The 15,569-nt window shown below is 50.9% G+C and overlaps 1 protein-coding gene across 1 annotated transcript in view; it reads right to left on the bottom strand.

Moving 5' to 3' along the window:
• SLC39A11 (solute carrier family 39 member 11) overlaps positions 1-15,569 on the bottom strand; it is an 82,079-nt gene that overhangs the window by 42,632 nt on the left and 23,878 nt on the right. The window lies entirely within an intron of this gene.

Genomic DNA, 15,569 nt, shown 5'->3' with positions numbered 1-15,569 from the left:
CTGAGCCACAGGGCACAGCCCCGGGGTCAGCACGGCCCTCTGGAGCTGCAGCTGGAGCGGGGATGCAGAGGGGCAGCCAGGGGAACGCTGGATTTGTCTTTCCCAACCAGCTGGTGGAGATAAAAAAGGAACAATGGGGAGGATTCCACTGGCTGATGGATGGGAAGAAGAGATTTGCTTTTACAAACGAACTGCAGGTTTGCTGGTAAATGAAATGGGAGCAGGAATCCCCCTCGGGCACCAAAGGGTTTCCAGGGAGGGGTAAAGGGATTCTGGGCTGTGGCAAAGCCCCAGAAAGCTCCAAGTGTTCCATAAAACGCCACAACGGGCAGATTTTCATGGAATCATGGAATGGTTCTGGGGGGGGAAGGCACCTCAAAGCTCACCCAGCATCACCCCTGCCATAGGGAGAGGATGAGCAGCTCAGTTCTTGCTCCCCAGAGTTCCTCCCATTCCCTCCTCCTGGCATTCCCACTATCCATGCTGCTCCTTTCATCCCAAAGGTGCCTGGAAAGCTCTCTTTGCACATTAATTAAATTAATTTAAAAATAAATGAATAAAAGCATTCAAGCCCAGAGGTTTGAGTTGGAAGTGCCCAGTGGAGCAGTGCCCATAAGGATGGAAGGATTTCGGATGGGAAGGGACCTCAAAGCCCATCCAGTGCCACAGGGACACCCCCACTGTCCCAGGCTGCTCCAGCCTGGCCCTGGACACTCCCAGGGATGCAGGGGCAGCCACAGCTGCTCTGGGAATTCCACCCCAACCCCTCCCCACCCCCCCAGCCAGGAATTCTTTCCCAATATCCCATCTAATCCTCCCCTCTTTCAGTTAGAAGCCAACCAACAAAAACAAAAGCCCAGCCCAGCTCTGTTGCTTCACTGCCACCTCCTCAGGTGTTCAAGACGCCTCATTAATGATTATTTTAATATTTTACATATCATTTTCTACTAGTCTGCTTGGTCCTATTGGGGGAAAAATAATAAAAAATTGAGATCTGAAGCCCCACCGAGGCCAGTAGTGGGAATGGATGGGGGGGATGCCACAGGGGTGAGGAAAATCTGTGGGAATGGGAAAGAATCGGCGCAGCTTTTCCAGGGGAAGGACCGAGGAGGGCTTGGAGGGACAGTGTGAACACGAAACCACGACACCAAGAGCAGGGAGACGATCCCGGCATCGTTTTCAGAGGCGGCTGGAGGGACGGAACGGAGCATGAAAGGAAAGGATAATGACAGAGCAGCGATGCCACCGCTGCCAGCTCGGGAGGGACGGGACAGCCCCGCAGGCAGGAGCATTCCCAGCTGGAAAGCCGGGCTGGGGGAACAAAACAGTCATTAGGGATAAGCGGGGGCTTGGCTGGCGATCAGGAAAGGCTCAATGGCAAATTGGAGCGGAGATAAGAGCGGAACGAGGGCCGGGCTGCGGAGAAGAGCTGACAGCACAGACAGGCTGCTCCCGCAGCCGTGCCAAGGCAATTAGGCGACAAATAACTCCCCGCGCCGCAGACATCATTTTAAACCTCGCTCACAAAAAGTCCTTTAGATATTCCACTCGATTTATCATTATTGAATTTCTCAGTAAAGCTGCGGGGCAAGGATTCTGCCAAAAGTTTAATTACATATGTGCAGCCTGCTGCATTTTTCATATCCTCTGCAGCCAGCGCTGGAGAAAAGATAAATGGCTTTGAGCGCGGCTTAAACTGCTGCCCAAGTGAAAAAACCGACCGCCTCCTTATCAGCATGTGAAACGGCTTTTTAGTTTTGATTATTCCTTAATGAAAACTGTTTGCTTTAGCCCTGAGCTCAGCTTTGGTGCACAAACACACCGAGGCTCTGTTGACTCTGGGTTCAAACCCTGCTCCAAATCCTGGCTCTCCTCCTTCTTCTCCTCCCACTTAGGCCTGGCTTTAACCTCTCCTAAGCCCCGGAGCTGAGAGCGCTGCTGGCACAGCCTTGGAGCTCACAGCCCCTCTTGTTATGAGTAAAAAAAAGAATTATCCATTTTTTTGAAGGGTTGCAGAGTAATAAATTAAGTTGGGAGCTGATGGCTGGCCGGGAGGGCTCTTTTGTTGGCTGCACTGATAAAAGTCGGTGGTTTCCCCTCTGCTGTGGAGAATTCTCCTTTCAGTGCCACCCTCGGCACGGTGGGAAGGGAGGGGAGCTCAGGGGACACACAAATAACCCCGGAGCCAGGATGCCACGGGGTAAAACCCCCCCCAAACTCATCAAATAAACCCCCAAAAACAAGGAGCCAACCCAGAATTAGGAGATGGAGGTGATGCCTGGATATCAGGGACAAGGTCCAGTGCCTGCAGAGATGCTGAAAACTTTTGTCACCCCTCATCCTGGCCAGGAAGGGGGCAGGCAGAGCCAGGGACCCTGAAAGGCAAATGAAAAAGTGACCACGGGGGATTTCCCCACTGCTTCAGGAGGATGAGAGTCCCTGCTCTGCTTTGGAGGGGTCAGAGCTGCACTTTCCCTCTCCTCTAAATCGCTCCTCGTGGCAGGGGACTGCAGTTCCTTCAGGCCTTTCCACCTGAGCTGATCACTTTTATAAAGGCATTAAAAGGGAAAGATTTCCTGCCCTATTTATTTCACCTCTGAAGGGGTTTAGGACCAGTTTTAATCCTGGTTTAGCTGCAAAACCCCTGCAGAGCCTGGGAGGGGCTGGTCCCCTCTGGCACAGGCTCCTTCTCCAGGCAGTAGCCCAACATCTGCATGCTGAACAAACGTGGGGAGGGAAAGCAGGGCTGGAATCCTTGGGAAAAGCCTTTAAACCAGGGAAAACTGAAGGAAGGCATGGCTGGAATCCTTGAAAAAAAAGCTTTTAAACCAGGAAAAGCTGAGGGACAATCTGGAGCTTCCCTGGGCTGGAGATGCTGGAAGGAAAACCATCCCACTTTTCCCCCCAGCCATTTCCTCATCCAGCAAAGCTCTGGGGACATCTCCAAGCTCGGGGACTCCAGGAATTCCTGCTCCATCTGAGCTTCCAAGGGCTGAGATTTGTCAGCTCCCCTCTCCCAGGTGCGGGGGAGAAGGGAGGAGAGGCAGAACGCTCCGCAGGGTAATTAAAATCCCTAATTAAGCGGGCTGTTGTGGGGATCATTTGGGCGCTGATGAACACGGGGAAGGCAGGAAAGGCTCCAATGTTCCTCTGAGGGGAGATTCCAGCTCCACCAGAGCTCAGCTCGCACCTGGAGCAGTGAAAAACCCGCTGCAAACTGCTCCCCGTGGCAAAGGTGGGGAAAGCGGGGCTGGAATCCTGGGGAAAGGCTTTAAAACAGGGGAATTAGGGATGGAATCCTTGGGAAAGGCTTTAAAATAGGGGAATTAGGGATGGAATCCTCGGGAAAGGCTTTAAAACAGGGGAATCAGGGATGGAATCCTTGGGAAAGGGTTTAAAATAGGGGAATTAGGGATGGAATCCTTGGGAAAGGCTTTAAACCAGGGAAAGCAGGGCTGGAATCTTTGGGAAAGGCTTTAAAATAGGGAAAGCAGGGATGGAATCCTTGGGAAAGGCTTTAAACCAGGGAAAGCAGGGCTGGAATCCTCGGGAAAGGCTTTAAAATAGGGGAATTAGGGCTGGAATCCTTGGGAAAGGGTTTAAAATAGGGGAATCAGGGCTGGAATCCTTGGGAAAGGCTTTAAAACAGGGAAATCTGGGGGAAATTAGGGCTGGAATCTTTGGGAAAGGCTTTAAACCAGGGAAAGCAGGGCTGGAATCCTTGGGAAAGGCTTTAAAACAGGGGAATCAGGGCTGGAATCCTTGGGGAAAGCTTTAAAATAGGGGAATTAGGGCTGGAATCCTTGGAAAAGGCTTTAAACCAGGGGAATCTGAGGGAAAGCAGGGCTGGAATCTTTGGGAAAGGCTTTAAACCAGGGAAATCAGGGCTGGAATCTTTGGGGAAAGCCTTTAAAAAGATTCCACCTGTGTCTTCCCTCAGCTTTCCCTGGTTTAAATGCTTTTCATTAAATTCCTTTTTTCCAGGATTCCAGCCATGTTTTCCCCTAACTCTCCCTGCTTTAAAGCCTTTTTCCCAAGGATTACTGGCAGCCAAGTCTTCCCTCAGCATCTCTTGGTTTAAAGGCTCTTCCCAAGGATTCCATCCCTGCTTTCCCTGGCTTAAAGCCCTTTTCCAAGGATTCCAGCCACATCCTCCCTCAGCTTTTCCTGGTTTTAAAGGGATTTTTCCAACGATTCCAGCCATGTCTTCCCTCAACTTTCCCCATTTTTTAAAGGTTTTTTCCAAGGAATTCTGGCAGCTCCTGGGGCTGAAGCCATCAGTGCCACAGCTCTCCCAGCGCCCCTCAGCAGCCAAACCCGTTCCCTGCCGCCATCCCCTCCTCCAGACCTCCCCATCCCTGTTTTCCTCATCCCTTTCCCGCTGCAGGAGGAATTCCAGGGAGCACAGAAGGGCCCGGGAGCCGAGGAGCAGATGGGTGCTGGGGAGCATCTGCTGCCAGGCAGGAAACGCTGCTGCTCTTATCTCCCACCTCCAGGAGAGGTTTAATTAGTGCCAGCAATTAGGCACGGCCCTGGGGGGTGGCTGAGCGCATCCCGCGGGCTCCCAGGCAGGTGGGATCCCGGCATCCACACCTCTGGCAGGTGGGATCCCAGCAGATCCCAGGGAAAAGCTGGGAATGAGCCCCCCGAGGCTGGGCAAAGCCAACCCTGGGGAAGGTCACGCTCAGACAACAAAAACAATGCAAAACAGGCTCGGTGGAGCTGCCCAACTATGGTCAAAATAGGGATTTCTTTTTAAAAATAGCTTCTATTTACTGCTAGGAAGGCTCAGGGTGCTTGAGCAGGGAGCACTGGCTTCCCATGCTCCAGAGCCCTGGCACTCAGTGAGAATGGGCAGCCAGGAGCCCCCTGTGCAGGGTGTGTGGCTGCAGCCCCAACATGGAAAAAACTCATTTTGCAGCATTTTTGGCAGATCAAAGAGGTGCCTGCCCGTGCTGAGGCTTTCAGGGGAGCATAAACAGAGAGGCAGGGTTGGTTTGGAGCCTCCATGCAGCACAGGAATGGAGAAAAAGCTGCTCCCTTCAGCTCCCCCTGGTTCCCAGGGATTATTCTGGGGTCTGGCCGGAGCCTGGAGGGTGCTGGAGAAGCAGCACTGGCCCCACCAGCTCCCTCCTGCACCAAACTGGGGTCCCAGCCACCAAACACGGGGAGTTCAACACCCAAATTCCTCCTGAACGGCACCTGGAGCAAATCCCACCACCAAAAAAAAAAAAATCACTCAGAGCTCAAGCCCCAAATCTCACCCCAAACATCACTGAGAACTCAACACCCAAATCCCACCCCAAACATCATTGAGAGCCCAACACTCAAATTCCTCCTCAAATCATCACTCAGAGTTTGACCCCCAAATCCCACCCCAAACATCACTGAGAGCTCAACACTCAAATTCCTCCTGAATGTCACTTGGAGGACAACATCCAAATCCCACCCCAAATATCACCCAGAGTTTGATCCCCAAATTCCTCCTCAAACATCAACCAGAGCTCAAATCCCAAACCCCTTCTCAAACATCAGCCAGAACCCAACACCCAAATTCCACTCCAAGCATCACTGAGCTCAAACCCCTACTTAAACATCACCCAGAGCCCAACACCCAAATTCCTCCTCAAATCATCACTCAGAGTTTGACCCCCAAATCCCACCCCAAACATCACTGAGATCCTCAACTCCCAAACTCCTTCTCAAACATCACCCAGAGCCCAACACCCAAATTCCTCCTGAATGTCACTTGGAGGACAACACCCAAATCCTACCCCAAATATCACCCAGAGTTTGACCCCCAAACCCCTCCTCAAACCTCAGCCAGAGCCCCACACCCAAATCCCTTCTCAGACATCCCTCCAGGACCAATCCAGCCCAAAAGAGCCCCAGAAGCTCCCAGCCCCCCAAACCCCCCTGGGCAGGGGGAATTTCCCTGGCGAGGCTCAGAAGCGCACGGGGACGGTGCCACCAGGGCTGCTGCCAGGGAAGGAGCCAAGCCAGGTGCCAGAGGTGACACAGCACGTGGTGCCAGCACGTGGCCCAGCCCAGGTGCTGCTGGCAGCAGGCAGAACTAATTCCCAGAGCCTCCCTGACCTCACAGCTCCCTGTTTGAGCATTAATTCCTGGGCCAGCAGCGGCAGCAGCACGCTCAGCGTCATTACATGCACCAGGTCCTCTGAGCAAACCAACTCCTGCTCCCTTCCAAGAGCTCCTGAAAGAGCTCCCAGCAGAGGAAGCGCTTGGCTGAATCATCTGAGGCAGAAATTTTACACATCCCAGTTAATTTAATCAGCTCCTTTCCCAGGGCTGAGCCACGCTCACGTCTCCCAGCCTTGGCAGGGAGCAGCTTCTGATGGGAGAGGGATCAGACACAGAGAGTCTCTGAGGGAAGGCAGGGAAAACCACTCAGGAGCACTTGAAAAGGGAAGTGGGATTTATCAGGAGCGCCAGGCTGGGATGATAAGGCTGGAGCTGGGGATGGGGCGGGTGCTGCCCACCCTGAGCAGCCCCAGAGCCTTCTCCTGCCATTCCCAAACGTTCCTGCCACCATCCCAGCACCCCCAGGAACACCTGCACCCCCCCAGCTGTGCCCCCTGCCCAGCATTTCTCCCCATTCATGGATTTAATCCGTTTATTCCATGCTATTCCCAGCTCCCCTTCCCTCCTGCCTGTCCTTTGCACTGAGAGCTGAAGCCTGGAAATGCAGGGAGCAGGAATTGGTGCTGGCACGGGCTCCAGGAGCAGCCAGCAGCACAAACACAGACCCACAGCCCAGATGTTGGGATCCCAGAACAGAACCATGGTTATTCCCACTTGGATTCCACCATTTCCTTCCAAACCAGGGACAGGATGAGCAGCTCAGTTCTTGCTCTCCAGAGTTCCTCCCACTCCCTCCTCCTGGCATTCCCACTATCCAAATTCACCTGCTGCTCCTTTCATCCCAAAGGTGCCTGGAAAGCTCTCTTTGCACATTAATTAAATTAATTTAAAAATAAATGAATAAAAGCATTCGAGCCCAGAGGTTTGAGTTGGAAGTGCCCAGTGCCCATAAGGATGGAAGGATTTGGGATGGGAAGGGACCTCAAAGCCCATCCAATGCCACAGGGACACCCCCCACTGTCCCAGGCTGCTCCAGCCTGGCCCTGGACACTCCCAGGGATGCAGGGGCAGCCACAGTTGCTCTGGGAATTCTTTTCCAGGGCCTCTCCATCTTCCCTTCCCAATATCCCACCTAACCCTGCCCTCTGTCAGTTTAAAACTCCTTCTCCCTGCACACCATTCCTAGAAGGAGTTCCTCCAGTCCCAGGCTGCATCTGCTGGGGATAAATCCACATCTGCTCTGGGATAAATCCACATCTGGAGCTGCCATCCTCATCCCCCACCCAGCTCAGGGAAGCAGCACCAACTTCCCAGTCTGGGGCTGGCACACGCCTGGGCAGAGGGGCCCCTCTCAGAGCTGGGGAAATAAAATAAGGAATCAATTTCTGAGGAAAATAAATCAAGTGCTCCTTTGTTCTCAGCCCTTGGACTCACAGAATCAATGGCAGCTCCCTCTGGAGGGACAGACAGATTGGATTTTTGCCCGTTCTCCAGGAATTACCAAAGCATGAGGCTGCTTCCAGGAGCACCATCCATCACCCAGGCAGGTGGGACTGGGAGTGGGGTGCCCTGGGGGCACCACACCCACCCTGATCCACAAGGGACCCGGTTCCAGCAGAACCAGAGGGGTTCTGCACACAAACTTCAAGGGATTGTGGGGTGGGAGGGGACCAGGAGAGGAGCCCGTGGTGGGATCCCCACAGCGGGGCTGGATCCCACAAATCCCACAGGAGATTCCCCATCTCCCACTGGGAGCAGGAAAACACCGACAGGGAGGGAAATGGAGCTGAGGAGAGCCCTGCTGGCTGAGCAGGAGCCACATCCCCCAGCATTCCTGACAGGATCCCGGGTTTGTTCCAAGTGCAGCTCTCTGCAGCGTTCCTCGGTGCTATTTTAGGGCTAAAAGCAAAGCCAGGGCTGGGAGTGACGTGGCCTAAAGGAGGATTGGGGAAGACAAGGTTCAGGCTCAGGGCATGGGATTTTTCCTTCCATAAACTCTGATTTATGGATCTGGGATGAAGAGCTCTGAAATGAGAACTCCTGTCCCTGGCAGAAGCAGGAACAGGCTGTGGCTCCAGCCCAGAAACCCAGGCTGGCTCCAGGAGGGCCAGCAGGATTCCCCCACTCCAGCCCTGCAGGAAGGACAAACCACTTTGACAACATCTGTCCCCACAGAGGGGACAAAACCACGCTCAGCATCATCCTCACACCAATCCCAAATCCCAGGCACATCCTCACACCAATCTCAAATCCCAGGCACATCCTCACACCAATCCCAAATCCCAGGCACATCCTCACACCAATCCCAAATCTCCCAGAGCAGGGGGAGGGCAGCAAACACCACCCCACAATCCATCCCATAAAGAAGGAGGATCTGAGCCATGCCTGGGGGTTGTGGCAGAAGGAGCTGGGTTCTTTTTCTTCCTCAGAATCCAAAGGAGATGGATGTCCCTGAGCCCGAGGTGGGAACGCAGGGATGACTCAGCTGGAGCTGAGCAGGGTGGGAGCACACATGGAAAAAAACCCTCCCTGTTCCATTTCCCTGTGTGTTCCCATAAAGGATCACTCCAAACTGCCTTTCCATGGAAAAACCCTCCCACTCAGCAGCACCCCAGGCTGCTCCTGCTGCTCCTCTGCTCCCTGCACAGGGCAGGGACGTGCCTGACAACCCCACTCCGGGAAAACACCGGCAGGGAGCAGGAAAGGATGGAGATTCTGCGGGGATTTGGCACCCAGGGCACAGCCAATGCCCCCAAGCCCCCTCACTGCCCAGGGGAAGCTGCTGGGATCCCCCTGGGAAGGGAAGGAATCCTGGGATGGGCTGGGAGAGACCTTAGAGCTCATCCAGTTCCACCCCACAGCCGTGGGCAGGGGATTTTTCCCTTTCCCAGGTCGCTCTGAGCCCCATTTCAAACAAAACCAAAAGAATCCCCCCACAAATTGCCTCTTCCCAGGATGGGACTCTGGACACTGCCCCCATTCCCACCCTGGAGAGGGATTCTGGCTGGGAAAAGCCCCAGAACATTTCCAGGATGGATCTGGAATCCCAGCACCTCCTGTAACCCTCTCCATGCTGGCTGGGAAAAGCCCCAGAACCATTCCAGGATGGATCTGAGATCCCAGCACCTCCTGTAACCTCCTGGTTGGAAAAACCCCCACATTTCCAGGATGGGTCTGAAATCCCAGCACCTCCTGTAACCCCCTGGCTGGGAAAAGCCCCAGAACATTTCCAGGATGGGCCCTAAATCCCAGCAGCTCCTGTAACCCCCTCCATGGCTGGAAAAAGCCCCAGAACCATTCCAGGATGGATCTGAAATCCCAGCAGCTCCCGTAATCCCCTGGCTGGAAAAAGCCCCAGAACATTTCCAGGATGGATCTGAGATCCCAGCACCTCCTGTAATCCCCTGGCTGGAAGAAGCCCCAGAACCATTCCAGGATGGATCTGAAATCCCAGCACCTCCTGTAACCCCCTCCATGGCTGGAAAAAGCCCCAGATCATTTCCAGGATGGATCTGAAATCCCCCCAGCTCCCGTAATCCCCTGGCTGGAAAAAGCCCCAGAACATTTCCAGGATGGATCTGAAATCCCAGCACCTCCTGTAATCCCCTCCATGGCTGGGAAAAGCCCCAGAACATTTCCAGGATGGATCTGAAATCCCCCCAGCTCCCGTAATCCCCACCCAGCCCCCCGGAGCAGGGAAGCACCAGGGCCCAGCCCCCGGTTCAAAGGGAAGCGACGCCCCTTGGCAGCCAAACAAATAAATAAGCCCCGTTTTAATTACACTTAATTGGCAATTCAGGCCGACTTTCAGGCAGTTCACACCATCTGCTGCCGCACATCCATCCCAGCCTTTGAAGGGAGAAATCCCAGCTTTGCTCCCCCTCTGCAGAGGCCCCTGGGGTTGGGGTTTTATCTCGAGCATCACCCAGGAGGGTGAAATTGGGGCCCGGGGTGAGCTCTGAGCTGCTGGAGGAGCCCCAGATGGGCAGGACCTGCTCAGCTCTGGGCCTTGCAGATAACACAGGTTGAGAGATAAAGAGCTTTGCTTGAAGCTGACAACAGCACGGGTGAGAAAGCAGCAGGGCTTGGAAAATCAAAATCAAAATAAATAAAAAGCAAAATTAAAAGTAAAAGTAAAAAAAAAAAAAAAAAGGAAAGGAAATTAAAAGGAAAAAATAACAGGAAAAATAAACACAAAGGAAAAATCAAAATTTAAAAAATCAAAATAAAACCCCCCAACCCCACTGATTTAAATAATTAAAGTGAAAACCCCCCAGCCCCACTGAGTTAAAGAATAATTAAAATGAACCCCCCTCCAGCCCCACTGAGTTAAAGAGCAATTAAGCACAAATCCATGAGCCCCACTGAATTACAGAACAATTAGACTCTAAACCCCCCCAGCCCCACTGAATTAAAGAGCAATTATGGTGCAAACCCCCCACCCCAGTGATTTAAAGGGCAATTATGATCTAAACACGGCTTTTAGCTCACCAATCAATACTCGTATCTGGGAGAGCTTCCTGCTGGGAGGGGGGAGGAACTAAAACATTGATTTTTAGGGCAAAGGCATATTCCATCATCCTGTGCCATATACCACGTGCTGGGGCAGGAAAGGGAGCCCTGGGCATGAACAGCGTGCTCAGGGCACCCAGAGCTGCCAGGGAAAAAAAAAAAGGGTGGGAATGGAAAGCAGATGGGAAGGAAATCAGAGCAGAAATCACAGCAGAGCAGCCAGTCAGGGAGAGGAAACCTGCTCCTGCAGGGGGGAAAAGGATCCCAAGATCCTGCAGGAGAAAAAAGGATCTCAGCTCCTTCAAATGGAAAAAGGATCCCAAGATCCTGCAGGAGGGAAAAGGATCCCAGCTCCTGCAGGAGGGAAAAGGATCCCAGCTCCAGGGAGGAAAAAGGATCCCAAGATCCTGCAGGAGGAAAAAGGATCCCAAGATCCTGCAGGAGGGAAAAGGATCCCAGCTCCTGCAGGAGGGAAAAGGATCCCAGCTCCAGGGAGGAAAAAGGATCCCAGCTCCTGCAGGAGGAAAAAGGATCTCAGCTCCTTCAAATGGAAAAAGGATCCCAAAGTCCTGCAGGAGGGAAAAGGATCCCAGCTCCTGCAGGAGGGAAAAGGATCCCAAAGTCCTGCAGGAGGGAAAAGGATCTCAGCTCCAGGGAGGAAAAAGGATCCCAAGATCCTGCAGGAGAAAAAAGGATCCCAAAGTCCTGCAGGAGGGAAAAGGATCCCAGCTCCTGCAGGAGGAATCACTGCAGACTTTTCTGTTCAACTATAAACTACTGCCTAAACTCATGAAGAAGAAGAAGGTGATGGAATTGATTTCATCCAAGTGCAGAATCAAACAGACTGTGAGGTGCAGCCAGGAAATGAATCCTCCTCGATGACAGTGGGTGATGATTTGATAACTGAGGGATCCATTTGGGAAAAGGCTCCACAAAAAAAAAAAAAAACCTCCCTGCAGCTCCCAGGGCCTCCCCAGCTCATCACTGGGAGGATAGTCATGGATTTCAGAATCTGAAATTCAAGATTGGCCTCCCCAGCTCATCACTGGGAGCTGAATCACGGATTTCAGAATCAAAATTCAAGATTGGCCTCCCCAGCTCATCACTGGGAGCTGAATCACGGATTTCAGAATCAAAATTCAAGATTGGCCTCTCCAGCTCATCACTGGGAGGACAATCACGGATTTCAGAATCAAAATTCAAGATTGGCCTCCCCAGCTCATCACTGGGAGGATAATCATTGATTTCATAATCTGAAATTCAAGACTGGCCTTCCCAGCTCATCAGTGGAGCCTAATCATGGATTTCCGAATCTGAAATTCAAGATTGGCTTCCCCAGCTCATCACTGGAGGATAATCATGGATTTCATCATCTAAAATTCAAGATTGGCCTCCCCAGCTCATCACTGGGAGTTGAATCATGGATTTCAGAGTCTGAAATTCAAGATTGGCCTCCCCAGCTCATCACTGGGAGTTTAATAATGAATTTCATAATCTGAAATTCCAGATTGGCCTCCCCAGCTCATCACTGGGAGGACAATCATGGATTTCATCATCTGAAATTCCAGACTGGCTGCTCCACTCTGATCCCACCCCAAATCCCTGCACCCAGCACAGCTCACCCAGAGCCAGGCTCCCCCTGCAGGGTTGGCACCTCCAGAGGGATCAGGAGCTGGAAATCCTAATTCCAGCCCTCCCAAACGGATGGAAAACACCAGAATTAGAGTGTGTAATTAGTTAGCAGTGTGTCATATCACAGGGTGAAAAACTTTCAGTTTGGGGGTTTAGAATGGAGTCATAAATATGAAGCAAAGTAGAGGTTTTAAGGCAGAAACAAATTAATCTTCTTCATTCTTCTTCATGAGTTTAGGCAGTAGTTTATAATTGAAGAGAAAAGTCTGAAGTGCGGACTTTGAAGAATTAATTATTAAATTAAAAGTGAAAATAATTTAAGCACCATTTCTTAATTAGATGGTTTAACCTTGAAAAACCTTATCACAAAAAATAACGAACCATTTTACACCTTATTAATAAAAAACTGCAAAACTCACTGCTATAAAACTAGAACATTAGTTACATATATTAAAAATATATAGTTTATAGATATATAAACTGTAATATTAGTTATATATAGGTGTATATATACATGGTTTATATATATATATATATAATATAAATTAATAAACACCTAAATCCAAACACAACCTATCATCTCAAATACCTACAATCCCAACCTCAACAAAAATAAAGAAAAAAACCCAAAACCCAACAGTTTCCTAACCAGAAAAAGCTGCTCTGGGTGCTTCACTCACTGCAGAACTGCGTCCTCCTCAAGTAAATCAAATTCCCAAATTCAGTCAGAACTCCTGAGGCCAGTGTGGGATTTTGTTGGGGTTTTTAGGATGAGGGAAGAGATGAATTTGACTTTATGTTATTAGAAGGTTGATTTGTTGTTATTTATTTATTTATATATTTATTTTATTATATTACATTATATCCTATTATACTATATTATATCATATCCTATCATATATCATATAATATCATATTATATATTATATCTATTATATCCTTTTATATCCTATTATATTATATTATATTATATCATATCATATCATATCATATTATATCATATTATATTACATTATATAACATTATATTATATTACATTATATAACATTATATTATATCCTATCATATATCATACCATATTATATCCTATTATATCCTATTATATTATAGTATTTCCTATTATTATATTATATTATATTATATTATATTATATTATATTATATTATATTATATTATATTATATTATATTATATTATATTATATTATGTTATATTATATTGCATTACATCCTATTATATTATATTCTATCCTATTATATCCTGTTATATTACATTACTTTTTATTTCAAAACTCTATTAAAAAGTAGCAATCATACAGACAGAAGGCTTAACAAGAACGACAATGAAACTTTGTGACTTTTCAGAGTTTCGGCACAGCCGGCCGTGCTTGGCCATGACCTTAGAACAACTCCCTAGCTGGATAAATCCTTTTTGGATGACATCCTAAAGCAGCAGGGCAGGAGGAGCTGAGGCCTCTCAGGGAAACACCTCGGGAGGGAGGATTTTTCAGAGATGATTTGGTGCCACACCAGGTGCAGGGAGGGGGGCACAGAGCCCCGAGCGTTTCATCCCCTCCGTGCCCCCGGTCCAGCTCTGTCCCTGCCGCCCTGGCTCCATAAACCCTCCCTCAGCCCGGGCTGTGAAAGCCCAGCCGGGCAGCCAGGACTGTCAATAACCATTGGAACGCCTCAGGAAGAGGCATCAGGATGGGTTTTAATCAATACCGCCGCTGCCACGGGCATTTATCACTCTGAGCCTCCCAGGGACTGATGGCTCCTGACAGAGCGATCCCAGGCAGAGCTGGGTGGTTAAAACTGGGCAGCAGCCCCGTTTTCGCTCCTTTTCCAGCAGGGGTTTGATGTTATGGAAGCTACAAGGGCGTAATGAACCTTTTGGATGCACTCAGCAGGCTCTGGCTGAACGACCCCAATCCTTCCCCAGGCTCTGGGTCCATCATTTCTCCTCACAGCCTCTGCTTCTGCTCAGGGAGGGAGGGCAGGAGGAGAAAATCCACAGGCTGCTCCTGTGAGAGAGCTGGGCAGGGTTTCCCCTCAGGGTTTCCCTTCTTTCTCAGGGAAAAATGGGAATTTCCTGGCTCTAAGGACAAGCCCCACTGCTGTGCTGCCTCAAGCATCAGCGCCAAGCCCGAAATTCAGCTCCTGCTCCCTCTCTCTGTTGGTTCCCAGGGGTTTTTGGTCTCCTCTTTATCTGCCCAGCTCGCTCCAGTGCACTGAGAAAAGGAGATGCTGCATGAGCAGCTCCTGCTGCCTCTGCTGCTCAGCCCCTGGGGCAGCCCTGCTGCATGGAAACTTCCTTTGGAGGGGAAAAAGAAGGGAAAAAAGGCAAAGAATGAGCTTAGGAAGGGGTGATGCTGCTGCAAGGCGCCCAGCAGGGCTGTCCTGGGCTGTCCCCAGCCCACCCTGCCCTGCTCCAGGGGCCCAAAGCCCCACCTGGGCCTCGGATGTGATGCAGCAGCTCCAATTTGAGGGGGAAAAAAAAGAATTTACCATTTCTACGTGATGAGGTTTGTGTGCGGGTCCCCCAGAGCTCTGAGCTCATTTGGGTAACGAGTTTAACAAAATTTCATTTCTCACAGACTGCTGCTGCAGACACGGGGTGGTTTTTGCAGCCCTGAAATCCATCTGGACCTGCTGCTGAGCAGCCAGGCGGGGATGCCGGGGCAGCAGCTCCTCAATCACCGCCCAGAAAACGCCAAGTGAGTCATTCCAGCAGAGCCTGGCTGCCCCCAGAGCCAGCAGGGACCTCACACTGCTATAGCCACAGGCACAGCAGGGATCAGGGATTGGGGATTGAATTAAAAATGATCCCAGTGATGATCCAGGGGATCAACACCTGCCACGAGCCCGGGGGGCTCCGACCTGGCCTTGGGGAGAGGCAGCCACAGCTTCTCTGGGAATTCCGTCCCAGCCCCTCCCCACACTCCCAGCGAGGGATTTTGTCCTCCCAGGGACGAATTTTGACCTCCAAGAGAAGGATTTTGCCCTCCCAGGGATGGATTTCACCCTCCAGGGAAGGATTTTGCCATCCTAGGGATGGATTTCACCTTCCCAGGGAAGGATTCTGCCCTCCCAGGGATGGATTTTGGTCTCCCAGGGATGGATTTCACCCTCCAGGAAAGGATTTTGCCCTCCTAGGGACGGATTTAGCCCTCCCAGGGATGGATTTTACCCTCCAGGGAAGGATTTTGCCCTCCCAGGGAAGGATTTTGCCATCCTAGGGATGGATTTCACCCTCCAGGGAAGGATCTTGCCTTCCCAGGGACGGATTTTGCCCTCCCAGGGACGGATTTTGCCCTCCCAGGGA

Source organism: Fringilla coelebs (genome assembly GCF_963513975.1).
Source record: "Fringilla coelebs genome assembly, chromosome: 19".
Taxonomy (NCBI): domain Eukaryota; kingdom Metazoa; phylum Chordata; class Aves; order Passeriformes; family Fringillidae; genus Fringilla; species Fringilla coelebs.
Note: the sequence above shows the minus strand (reverse complement) of the source record. Positions and strands in the feature narration are given on the sequence as shown.